This window comes from Lissotriton helveticus, chromosome 7 (genome assembly GCF_964261635.1).
Source record: "Lissotriton helveticus chromosome 7, aLisHel1.1, whole genome shotgun sequence".
Taxonomy (NCBI): domain Eukaryota; kingdom Metazoa; phylum Chordata; class Amphibia; order Caudata; family Salamandridae; genus Lissotriton; species Lissotriton helveticus.
Window position 1 is genome coordinate 251,334,489 of NC_136068.1, and position 13,147 is coordinate 251,347,635.

The 13,147-nt window shown below is 50.0% G+C and overlaps 1 protein-coding gene across 1 annotated transcript in view; it reads left to right on the forward strand.

Annotated features, from left to right (window-relative positions):
- Positions 1 to 13,147, forward strand: part of RNF114 (ring finger protein 114) — a 127,085-nt gene that overhangs the window by 11,703 nt on the left and 102,235 nt on the right. The window lies entirely within an intron of this gene.

Here is a 13,147-nt window from a genome sequence, read left to right on the forward strand (position 1 = left end):
ATTTGACTGTCATTGTAAGTCTCTTGCTGGAGCTACAGTCCCAACAAAAAATAAGCCTTTCGGCAGTCCGATGTCCCAGCTGCGTCTAGCTTGCTTTCTGTGACCAGACACACGTTTTTTGGCTTTTATTGAGTTATCCCCTCTGCTCTTGAACATTGTAAATCGCACCCTCTCTTCTATGGGTGCTAAGTGCTATATCCTGTATTTTTCTTCTTCATATATGACTTTGTTTCTATCACTGTGCTGCTCTCTGCAAATTTATAAAGCGCTCTGATACCCGTCAAGTTTGCGCTATAAAAAACGATCAAATAAATAAATACTTGCATGAAGTCCGTGTTTTAAATCTAGCGACTGAGATGTATTTTCTATTTTGTTTAGTTCATTTCGTGACAAAAACGTTACGAGTCATTGCCTGTGCGACTTCTTTTAATCTTGCAGAAGCAAGGCTGCACCACGCCACATCTTGTTCCTCTTTTACCCACTCTGACACTGTCCCGGGACCGTCAAAACCAGTTTGCCCAGTTTGGAAAGCTTCACTTCAGTGCTTCTCTCCTCTACCTGCATATCAACACGGTGGTGTGAGGGGGTGTGGTGTCGGGAGAGGTAGGCTGGGGGGAGGAGAGGTGTGTTTGTGACAACTCCCAGGGCTGTGCACAAACGCCTTTCATTTGCTCGGTTACCAACAATCTCATAGCCAGCTACTTAAGTGTCCAGGGAAGGCAACACGCAGGGCCGAAAGCTGCCGTTATTATCCGTAACGACCTCAGAGGGGACCTCTCAACATTACTCACAGAAAGGCAACACGCTTTTATTCCACTAATTGATGCTGCCTTTTAATGAATACAAACTAACAAAAGTAATAGAAAAGGAACAACTGTGTGATGTGATACTCTGCAATCTTTTCGCTGATGCGCACAGCAACTCTGAGTGCAGTCTCTTTCAATCGCTGACACACACAGCACGTTCCCATCTAATTGTGTGTATACAGTACAACATATTATATCCTATGTCTTCATTAACAATATAGTGTATCTGTACTGAATATATATCCAGCATTTCAGACTGCATTTCAGAGCTTTTAAAAATGTTTATGGCTTTTTTTTTTTGAAATTCTTTAGCATTGGCTACAGGAAACAAAAATGCTAAAGATTTACAAAAAAAACCCATAAACAATTCTAAAAGCACTAACTCTAATGCTGCGAGACCTATTGCATTTTCAATGCTTGTCTACAGTGTATTTGCTGTGCAACCTGTGCTTTGATGTTGGTTGTTCTTGAAATAAATATACAAGTGAAGCCTCTGAGGTGTAACTCTTCTTCTACAGTGTATATGTTTCTGATTTGGGTAAAGCTGACGTAATCTAAAGACCATGCCAGAGCGCTTTATAGTGACCATGTTTAACGGTATTAGTTTTCTTTTAGTCCACGTCCTTGCATCATAGCTGGCCCCAAGCCTGACCCTTTTATTTCACTCGACACACAAAATGTGATGACCGTTATGATTGCACAAAGATTCTCCAAGTGCATTTCTCAGTGTCTAGGTTCAACTTTAATCAACTCACTGAGTGTGAGATGTTGTTACCTTGTGTAAAATGTCAGAAGGTTATGTTCAATGTGTTATGTCCAGTGTTAACAAAACCTGTACCTGTGCAAAGTAATGGGAAATGCTCATTCAAATAGGCTGAGCATTCATCAACCTACATCGAATCTTAATAAGCGTCCACAGGCCGCAGTTGCCAAGATTAGAACAACTTCAAACGAGCAACAACAAGCCAATCCTTATGTCTATTCCAAGCAAACTTACCAATGTTTAGTGAATGCTGCTGAAATATCACCAAAAGAATCTTATGGTTGATGCCTGTCAGTCATCTGGCCACTCCACGGCATGGCACTCCACTCTAAGACACTTTAGTCTTCAGTACTTTACTCCACTCTGCCCACCAACACTCTATACCCCCCACTGTATGTCACTCCACTCTTTCACACTCTACGCCACTATACTCCACTCTGTCCCACTCTACTCCACTATCTGTCCCTCCAATTTACTCCACCCTACGACACTTTAATCTACTCTATCCATTCTGCTTCACCCCGACACTCTAGGACCCGCCACAACACTCTACGACCCTCTACTCTGCGTCACTCCACTCTATGCCACGCTACTATATGCATGACAACTCCACTCTGTGCCACTCGCTCTGGCACTTTAATCCACTCTACGGAAATGTACTCAACTCCATGCTGCGCAACTCTATGCCCCTTCATGACACTCTACTCCGCATCACTTCTCTTTAATCCACGGTACTCTTTGCCACTCTACAAAACTCTGCTCTGTGCCACTTCACTCGCCTCTCTCCTGTATGCCACAAACCTTTAGCAATGCTGAACAGCAGCCACACTGGTGTACAACATGGCTTAACACATTGGTAAAGCCAGTAGCTCATGCATAGGTTAGAACTTTTGGCTTTGCCCATGCTTGTTATGTTTGTTTAACCACTCCTTGAGAGTATGTGTGTTTTCCAGCTGTCTCCCTCATCTCCTTCTCCCCCCTGTCCCCCTCATCTCCTCCTTCGCTGTGATGGGCTTGCCCGTTCTTGTTTCTCCCCAAACTCTGCAATGATTTCTCACCCGTGGGCTTTTCTAAACTCCATGTTGTGCTTTCTCTTGTCTGCTTTCATTCACCACGTTACTCAGTCTCCATTTGCTTCCTGTGCCACCCGTGCTTTCACCACCCAAACCCTCCATTTTACTCTTTCCCTGCGCATCCCCATTGCTTACCTGTCCTCAGTGTTCCTCTCTTCATGTTGTTTTTCTCACCTGCCTTACTCCCCGACCGCGAAACTTTTTTTTTTGGGGGGGGGGGGGGGTTGTGACAGCTGTAATATGACACAGCTAGCTATGTGGGCTTTTTGTAATATTTTTTACTGTTCATTAGCCATGGTGCACAGCATCCAGAATTGTGTGCAGCATGGCAGAAACAATTGGCAAATCCAATAGGTGTCAGAAACGATACCTGGCTTTGCCAATGCTTGTTTTCCTTTGTAAGGGCAGAATATTAGCAGGACCAGCCCTCTCAAATTCCCAGAAAATGATTAATGCAGGTGTATAAATCCATCAGGGAATTGTAAGCGTGCTCCTCACTCCTCACCCGTGAGGGTCTCAAGGCGCTGAGTAGGGGGGGGGGGGTGCTACAGATCTGTTTAGCTGAAGAGCCAAGTCTCGAGTGTCTTCCTGAAGGTGTTCAGGGCGGGGGCGCATCTGATGTCTGCCGGTAGCTCGTTCCAAGTCTTGGCTGCAATGTGAGAGGAGGATGTTCCGCCTGCTCTGTGGATGCGTGGGGTTTCGGCCAGTGCGAGGTTGGAAGATCAGAGGTTTCTTTTGGGTATGTGGAAGTTGATTCTGGTGTTGAGGTATTTGGGTCTCTTGTTGTGTAGGCATTTGTAGGCGTGAGTGAGGATTCTGAAAGTGACTCTTTTCTCCACGGGGAGCCAGTGGAGACTTCGTAGGTGTTGACTGATGTGTTGTGTCGGGGAATGCCGAGGACGAGTCTGGCTGCGATGTTCTGTATTGCCTTCAGTTTCTGGAGTAGGGACTTGTTGATGCCGGCATAGAGTGCGTTTCCATAGTCATTTCATACATACTGTGCATTCCTGCCCTTTTACATTGGCATAGGGCAGCACAGCAAGAATACTTGAGGTACTGCCCTACGCCAGTACCCCATAAATGAGGCTCTAAGTTATTTTTGGAATTTTTCTCAGAATTCTCCACTATTTATAGAAATGTTAGTAAGCCAGTATTGCCACCAGCTGGCTTCTCTTATGAACTACAGGCTCTATTACAGGCACATCCTTCTAGAACGTGTTTCTCACCCTCTTACATGTTGCCCCAATCCTCCTGCAATGCATTATGAAATATTCTGTTCAGTTTATTAAAAATTCATTTACATTTTCAGTTCCTTTTATTCACATTTCAATTCTTTCAGTATTTAAGTGCTTGCTCATTCAGTAATGGAAATCTCCGGACAGCTTTCTTGGTTTTCACAACATTAGAGAGAAAACTATTCCTTTGTTTCAGGAGATACTTACTTGTTGTTTATATATGAGTGTGGCTAAATACCAAGGTACAAATTTTCAAAACTGTCCCACAACGCAGCGTAGAACCCAAAGCTGTTGTCCTAAGTTGCAAGACAAAGAAAGAGCTGGAAAGTACCTTATCTATTAATATATGCCATTATCCTTTCTTCCTAGCGCTGGCGCACAATTAGGCTGCCAAGCACCACTGACACAGTTTTGGCCAAGTACAAAGGTGTCTTCGTAACTCTTGTATAGGTTTTGTCCTGGTAGGATACACTTTTGGCACAAAATACTATGGGGCAGATTTACACGCCCCTTGCGCCACTTTTGCATCTCTTTTAACATGGGAAAAGTGATGCAAAATTGGCGCAAGGGGCTTGTAAATACGCCTATATGCTTATACTAACTTACCGAATACACACACGGTTCCCCTGGGGTACCAAACCCTAGGTACCCCAGGGGTACTGAACCCTAGGTCCCCCAGGTGTACCAAGTAGAGGGTCCTCCAGGGGTACAGAGTTGAGGATCCCCCAGGGGTACCGAAGCCTAGGACCCCTAGGGGTACCGAGTAGGAGTAGATGGTTCCCCCAGGGGTACCGAGTAGAGGGTCCCCCGAGGAGTATCGGACCCCCAGGGGTACCGAACCCCCGGACCCCCAGGGTACCATCCTCTCAGTCCCCCAGGGGTACTGAGTAGAGTGTCTCCCAGGGGTTCCGAACCCTCGGTCCCCCAGGGGAACCGAGTAGAGGGTCCCCCAGGGGTACCGAGTAGATGGTTCCCCAGGGGTACTGAACCCTCTGTCCCCAGGGGTACCGAGTAGAGGGTCCCCCAAGGGTACCGAGTAGATGGTTCCCCAGGGGTACTGAACCCTCGGTCCCCCAGGGGTGTCGAGGAGAGGGTCCCCCAGGGGTGTCGAGGAGAGGGTCCCCCAAGGGTACCGAGTAGATGGTTCCCCAGGGGTACTGAACCCTCGGTCCCCCAGGGGTGTCGAGGAGAGGGTCCCCCAGGGGTGTCGAGGAGAGGGTCCCCCAGGGGTGTCGAGGAGAGGGTCCCCCAGGGGTGTCGAAGAGAGGGTCCCCCAGGGGTGTCGAGGAGAGGGGCCCCAGGGGTGCCGAACACTTGGTCCCCCAGGGGTACCGAACCCTAGGTCCCCCAGGGGAACAGAGTAGAGGGTCCCCCAGGGGTACCGAACCCTCGGTCCCCCAGGGGTACCAAACCTTCGGTCCTCCTGGAGTACCGAACCCTCGGTCCCCCAGAGGTACCGAGTAGAGGGTCCCCCAGGGGTATCGAGTAGAGGGTCCCCCAGGGGTACTGAACCCTATGTCCCCCAGGGGTACCCACTAGAGGGTCCCCCAGGGGATCAAATAGAGGGTATTAGTAACAAATCCTAGGTCCCCCCGGGATACCGAACCCTAGGTCCCCAGGGGTACCCACTAGAGTGTACCCCAGGGGTTAACCCAGGGGTACCAAACCCTATGTCCCCCAGGGGTACCGAACCCTCGGTCCCCCAGGGGTACCGAACCCCCTGACCCCCAGGGTACCATCCTCTCAGTCCCCCAGGGGTACTGAGTAGAGTGTCTCCCAGGGGTTCCGAACCCTCGGTCCCCCAGGGGAACCGAGTAGAGGGTCCCCCAGGGGAACCGAGTAGAGGGTCCCCCAGGGGAACCGAGTAGAGGGTCCCCCAGGGGTACCAAACCCTCTGTCCCCAGGGGTACCGAGTAGAGGGTACCCCAGGGGTACCGAACCCTTGGTCCCCCAGGGGTACCTAGTAGATGGTTCCCCAGGGGTACTGAACCCTCGGTCCCCCCGGGGTGTCGAGGAGAGGGTCCCCCAGGGGTATTGAGGAGAGGGTCCCCCAGGGGTGCCGAGGAGAGGGGCCCCAGGGGTGCCGAACACTTGGTCCCCCAGGGGTACCGAACCCTAGGTCCCCCAGGGGTACCGAACCCTCGGTCCCCCAGGGGTACCAAACCTTCGGTCCTCCTGGAGTACCGAACCCTCGGTCCCCCAGAGGTACCGAGTAGAGGGTCCCCCAGGGGTATCGAGTAGAGGGTCCCCCAGGGGTACTGAACCCTATGTCCCCCAGGGGTACCCACTAGAGGGTCCCCAGGGGAACAAATAGAGGGTATTAGTACCAAATCCTAGGCCCCCCCCCCGGGATACCGAACCCTAGGTCCCCAGGGGTGCCCACTAGAGTGTACCCCAGGGGTTAACCCAGGGGTACCAAACCCTATGTCCCCCAGGGGTACCGAACCCTCGGTCCCCAAGGGGTACCGAACCCTCGGTCCCCCAGGGGTACAGAGTAGAGGGTCCCCCAGGGGTACAGAGTAGAGGGTCCCCCACGGGTACCAAATCCTAGGTCCCCCAGGGGTAGGATCTTTGGTGAGGGAGAGGATGAGCTGGATGTCGTCGGGGTAGGATACGATGTTGAGGCCATGTTGTTGGAAGATGGCTGCGAGGGGGGCCCTGTAGCTGTTGAAGAGGGTGGGTTTCAGGGAGGAACCCTGTGGGACTCCGCAGGTGATTTTCGTGGGGTTGGAGAGGAACGGTGAAAGACTGATCCTTTGGCTTCTTCCGGTGAGGAATGATTGGATCCAGTCCAGGGCTGCTCCTTGTATGCCTGCGTCGTGTAGTCTGGCGACTAGTGTGCGGATAAAGACGGTGTCAAAGGCCACTGAGAGGTCGAGTAGGATGAGGGCTGCGGAGTGGCCTTGGTCCAGGAGGGTGCGGATGTCATCTGTGGCGGTGAGTAGGGTGGTCTCTGGGCTGTGGTTGCTTTGGAATCCGGATTGGGACGGGTCAAGGATGGCGTTCTCTTCAATGAATCGTGTCAGTTTCCTGTTGACTGTTTTCTCTGCAACTTTGGCTGCGAAGGGGAGGAGCGAGATGGGCTGATAGTTCTTGAGGTCAGTGGGGTCAGCTGTGGGCTTCTTGAGCAGAGGTCTGACTTCTGTGCACTTCCAGTCATCTGGGAAGGTGCCTCTTTTGAAGGTGGTGTTGATGGTGCATTGTAGTTCTGGTGCGATGGTGGCTGCGGCTCTGTGGTGGATGTGAGGGGGGCAGGGGTCTGTGGGGGGCCCCGAGTAGATGCTTTTCATAGTTGAGGCGGTGTCTTCGGCTGTGATCGGTGTCCAGTTGGAGATGGTGGGCTGGCTTGTGTTTCTGGGCTGCGGGGGGCCGTCTGTGGCCCCTGGTGGATGGTCGATGAAGTTGTCTTAGAGGTTTTTGATCTTGAGATGGAAATAGGTTCCAAGCTTGTCGCAGGGGTCTTGGGATGGGGTGATGTCTGTGGCTTTGCTGCTTGGGTTGGTGATTTCTTGAATGACACTGAAAAGTTCATTGGAGTTGGCCAGGATTTTGTTGTGGATGTAGTTCCTCTTGGTGGAATTGATCTGGTTGTGGTAGTCTGTCAAGGCGTCCTTGTAGGTGGTGTGGTTTTCCGTTGTCTTGGTGTTTCTCCAGTTCTTCTCCAGGCGTCTGCAGGTGCTTCTTGCGTCTTGGAGAGCGGTGGTGAAACAAGCGGCTTCCCTGGGGTGTTGTCTGTCGGGGTTAAGTAGCGAGACAAGCTCGTCTGTGCAGTCAGAGATCCAGGTGTGGAGTTCTCTGGCTGTGTCATTTGCGTCTGGGGCCCAGGTGTGGTTGTCTCGGGTGAGGGTGGATTTAAGTTGCTCGTCGGTAACCTTGCTCCAGTTCCTTCATGCTGGGCGTGGGGCTGGTTTGGGTGCCTTGAGTTTGTTGATGGCGAAGTGTACGCAGTGCTGTTCTGTCCACGGCAGCTGCATTGTGTGGCTGAATTGGGTGTGGTTTCCTGCCGCGAAGATGGGGTCGAGGGTGTGTCCTGCTCTGTGGGTCGGTGTGTTGACGAGTTGTTTAAGTCTGATGCTGGTGAGGTTGTCACAAAGGATAGTGGAGTTGGGGTCTCTTAGGTTGTAGAGGTGGAAGTTCAGGTCTCCAATGAGTATTTAGTTTGTTGAGGCGATGGCGTGCGGTGCAATGAAGTCGGTGATGGTGGTGGCAAAGGGTGTTCAGGGGCCGGGGGGTCTGTAGACGAGGGTTCCTCAGAGTGTGGCTTTGGGGGTGGTCTGGATCTGGAAGTGCAGGTGTTCAGCGGCGGGAAGGTTTCGCTGGAGGTGGTGAGGCGCAGGGTGCTCTTGCGGGCGATGGCGAGGCCCCCTCCTGGGTGGTTGGGGCGATCTTTCCTCTGGATCTTGTATCCGCCTGGGATGGCGGTGCTGATGCCGGGGGCGGAAGATGCGCTGGTACAGGTCTCTGTGAAGAAGGCAATGTCGGGCGAGAGAGAGTTGAGTAGGTTCCAGATTTCCATGGTGTGTTTGTGTACGAAGCGTACGTTGAGGAGGATGCATTTTAGGGTGTCGCCAGTGCTGGCATCGTCGGTGTTGGAGGCCGAGGTGGCGGTGAGGGTCTGGCGGCAGTGGAGGCAGGAGAACTGGCCCTGGGTCGTGTTCGGTGAGGCCGTTTGGCATTCTCTAAGTCTTCCAGGGATGAGTGTGAGGAGGGTGGTGGTGTCGTATCGATGGGTAGTGGGAGATCCAGGGTTCCTGGCGCTGGCCGCTGTTGGGTCGCGCACAGACTGGCCTGCCTTTGGCGCGTATCGGCTGCCATTAAGTAGGAGAGGTGGGAAGGAGGAGAGGCTGGAGCGGGGGAATTCCGGGGGGGGGGGGGAGGGCCCGCAGCAGCAGCTAAAGGAACGGCAGGCACGAGAAAATAAAAACAGTGGTAGAATTAGAGCAACATACAGATGGGCACAATAACAGTGGCACAACAGGGAAAAAATTAAGGGAAAAAAAAGTCTGAGAAAGGTTACGGTGGTAGCAGGCAGTCTGGTCCCAGTTGGAGCGGGCACCAGGTGCAGGTAGGACAGCAGCCTCGAACCTTCCAAGGAGGAGGTCGGGGCCTGGAGGCAAGAGGCGGCACAGCAGAGCTGCGGGGAGAGTGGACCTAGACCGAGGGTCGGAGGTCTTGCTCATGCATCAAAGCAAAGATGTATGTTAATCCAGCAAGTTTTCGCATATGGCAGTGGCAAGGTAACATTGGGGTATAATGCATTTGCTGAAGAGATGTGTGTATGGATTCTCTCTTCAGAGGTTTAAAAAGACCCAATAGTAGCTAATGGGTTTGTTTCTAATCTTAACATGTAGTTTACTGAATGTCTTTTTTGTAGGATAGCTCAGTAGCTTAATGGTTATGTTCCAGCAGTGGCGGCTGGTGACATTTGAAAGTGGTGAGGCGTAAAGTTATCGTGGTACTGCACTGAGGCGAGAACATTGTGAAAAAGAGTGGATAAATGGAGCATTTTCAAGCAAATTTGAAGAAGTAGGAAGGTTGATAAAGCTCTTGCGACAGTGTTATGACAGGACTGTAACAACATCCTTATATCCATCAACTTCACCCCAACACAAGTAAAAACGCACACTCAAACACTAGTATCAAGTACACACATAAAGCACGAATCACAAACATTTGTTTAGGCTTAAAGACCTGTACACAAAAAAGTATACAGAGACCGCTGCAGCTGCAAGCAGACGTGAAATACTCGATTTACTCATAAAGTGACAAACACAAAACCCGCAGCCAGACATACTGGGCCACCTCACAAGCACCCCTGGTCACACCTTCCCCTTTCTGGGAGCTTCCAGGAGACGCTCTGGCCAGGATGAGGAAATACTGAGTGCTTGTCCCAGCAAGTCGAGTTTCTTTCTGTGTTCAAAAAGGACCACCTTCCTTTTTCTGCCTCCCACTCATTTCTGTGTTTCGGTGTCTTTGTGTCTCACACCCTTCACCATCTCTGCCACCCTCTCCTCAGCTGCCCTCTGCACTCCCCCTCCACCCCCCACACTTAGGTCTGCCCATCACTCTTTCTACCTCCTGTTTTCCCCCTTACAGCTCTACCTGAATTGCACCCTCTTTCATGTTCATCCTTTCACTCTCTACTTGCTGTCACTCTTTCCACTCACCTTTGCCCTCCCCCTGCACTCTGCGAACCTCTCTCTCTGACCTCCATCTCTGTCACTCTCCTCTCATTGCCATTGTTTCCACTCTCATTCGGCCCTTATGAAATCTCATCTCACGCTCTTCATCTCCATCCGTGTCACTCTCACCTTGCTGTCACTCTTTCCACTCCCTTTTGCCCTTCCCTCCTCTCTTTGAACCTCTCTCTCTGACCTCCATCTCTGTCACTCTCCTCTCATTGCCATTGTTTCCACTCTCATTTGGCCCTTATGAACCTCATCACACGCTCTTTATCTCCATCTGTGTGACTCTCCTTGCTGTACCACTTTCCACTTCCCTTTGTCCCTCCCTGCAAATCTCCCTCATCTGCATCTCTGTCATCCCTCTCATTGACACTCATTCCCCTCCCCTCTGTCCCTTTCTCCTCTCTGTGAACTTCTCTCTCATCTCCATCCCTGTCTCTCTCCTCTTATTGTCACTCATTGCACTCCCCTCTGTCCATCCCTCCTCTCTGTGAACATCTCTCTTCTGCACTCCCTGTCCCCCTCCTTTCATTGTCACTCTTTGCACTCCCTTTGCTCCTGCCCTTTCCATTTCTTGATCTGTGGCTACTTCTACCCACTCTTCCTTTTCCTCTCTCTCTCCTCTTACGCTTTTATTTTTACTCCCTGTCAATATTACCAATTGGCACTGACATAATTTTGTCGCGCCTGAGTTTATCCAGCTGCCGAGCTGAGCTACTTTTAAGATAACGCGCTTCCTGTGATCGTACTCGCAGGTTGTGACTTTGGAGAAAACTTTTATTTAATTGTCTATTCAGGTTTGCCGGTTAGGAATGCAGTAATTTTCTTCGGGGCACGTTTGAAAAATGTTCATGTGAATACGAAGTTTCAAGATTTTTTTTTATGGTTAGACAACCTTTTTATGTTTTTAATTAGCGAAAGATTTACTGAGACAGCACCCCGTACCCCCACTTACATTTCAGTGAGAGATTACAATTTAAGAAAAAAAGCTTACCAGGTCCATGAGGCGCCTCTCTGCTTCTCGGCTGGTCCCTTTGGCACCCCTTTTAAGGAACAGCACTGGTTGGCAACCCCACTAAGCCAATACTGACGCTGCTCCAGCAGCGCCAGCATTGGTTTAGAGCAGGGTGACGCCTGCCCATTAGGAGACCGAGGTTTGATCCTTTGCTCAACCCTCGCTCTCCTAATGGGCTTTCGCCAGCAGAGCAGACACTAGTGCGCATGAGTGGGTACGGCGAACAAATTCACCAACCTTCACCCAGCATGCGCACTGCTGCCTGCTGTGCGCTCTGCCCCACCCCTGGTCTGCTGCATGTCAGTCACTCAGCAGCATGACGCCGGACCGCCCACCCCCTTCAGACTCTGAAGGGGTGGGCGGTCCGAGTTCATGCTGACTGACATGATGGTCAGACAATTCTCCCTCTGCCTCTCTGAACTTAAGTAAACTAAGTCAGTTTACTTAAGGTTAGATTCGCCGAGGGAGTTGCGGGTGCGGGCGGCTTGTGGGGCAACGCCCCAGCGCCCTTAATGGATGCACCACCACTGTGTTCCAGATATCCTTGTGTTCCCTATGGTCCACAAGGTAACAGTCATGTATATACTATATGTGGATAGATTTGTATCCTATAGGGAACAGTCCAACCCTAACTGCCAAGCCGGGCCCTCCCTGAACCGGAACACAAGCAATCTAGGACTGGTTTTGCCCTTGTTAAGGGCTTATCATCCGGACATAGCTTGGTTCCAGTGACAGTTTGCACAGGACCCATGTCTAGACATGCCCGTCCCACTTAGGGTGACATATGATGTGCAAAAGGTAATGGATGGACCACTTGAATTAATCTCTGCCACTGGTAATTACTCGGGCCACTTTCCAGTCCATCGTTATTTTGCACACCATGCCATCTCAGTTTGTAGCCAGCTATATGCAAATCAGTTTTGACCCTGTGCCAATGGGAATAGTCCAGCCCAAACTGCCAGTCCCTCCCTCAACTGAAGCACAAGTAATCCAGGACCGGTTTGGCCCTTTTTATAAGCTCATCAGTCAAACATAGCTTGGTTCCAGTGACAGTGTGCACAAGACCCATGTCTGGACATGCCTGTCCCACTCAGGGTGACATATGAAAGTATACAAAAGGTGATGGATGGAATGCTTGCATTAATCTCAGCCATTGATAGCTACTCTCGCTGCATCCTAGTCTATCATGTTTTTGCACAGCATGCCACCTCAGTTGGAACTTAGCTAATTGCAAATCAGGCTTGACCCTGCCCCATTGGGAAAAGTCCAGTCCAAATAGTTCAGCATTCTCTCCATCAATTGTTCTTTTTGCATTTCTATGCCTTAGGCTAATGATCATTCCGATCCGAGAAAATTGAACAAACTGGTCAAAAACAAGTCAACATTGCATATTTTGTGATTACAAGGGAGAATCAGAGCTTCATCTATTATTTACTTTTCAAAGCACAACGCACCTTATTGAAACCAGTGTTCTCAAATCTCAGTATTCATACCTGTAAGGAGGCCTGGTCATACTGCTTAAGTACTAATGGACTGACTGACCTTGCTCTGTTTGGGGAAATTTACATAAAGTTTGTATGACACCATGAACTCCCTTAATACCACTGCACAATAAAGGGTTAAATCTGTCCTGATCTGATCTCTATGAATTGCATCCTTTCTACACAAAATCTGCTCATACACACTTTAGATTTATATTTATCTATTTTATAATATTGTCTTTTTATAATACTGTGATTTTTAAACGTTATTCAATCAATTTTTATTAAGTTCCACAATAAAGGTTTTACACTTCCTCTGGAGCACCAACATACAAGTGCTACACTCTTACCGTCTGTTGCTCCTAATTGCTGACAATTTGTGATCTCACAATTCCAAAGAGGAGCTGCAATCAAACGACAAAGCACACAAGGCTTATGAATAGGAATATGATCTTTCTATAATAAAATCCAGATTCTGTATTTTAGATTGAATCAAACCTGTCAACTTCCCCTAGTTTACCCATCTTTAGTTTACTATTGTGCATTTGCCTTTAATAATATAAAGATTGGTGCCTCAAAATTACTACTC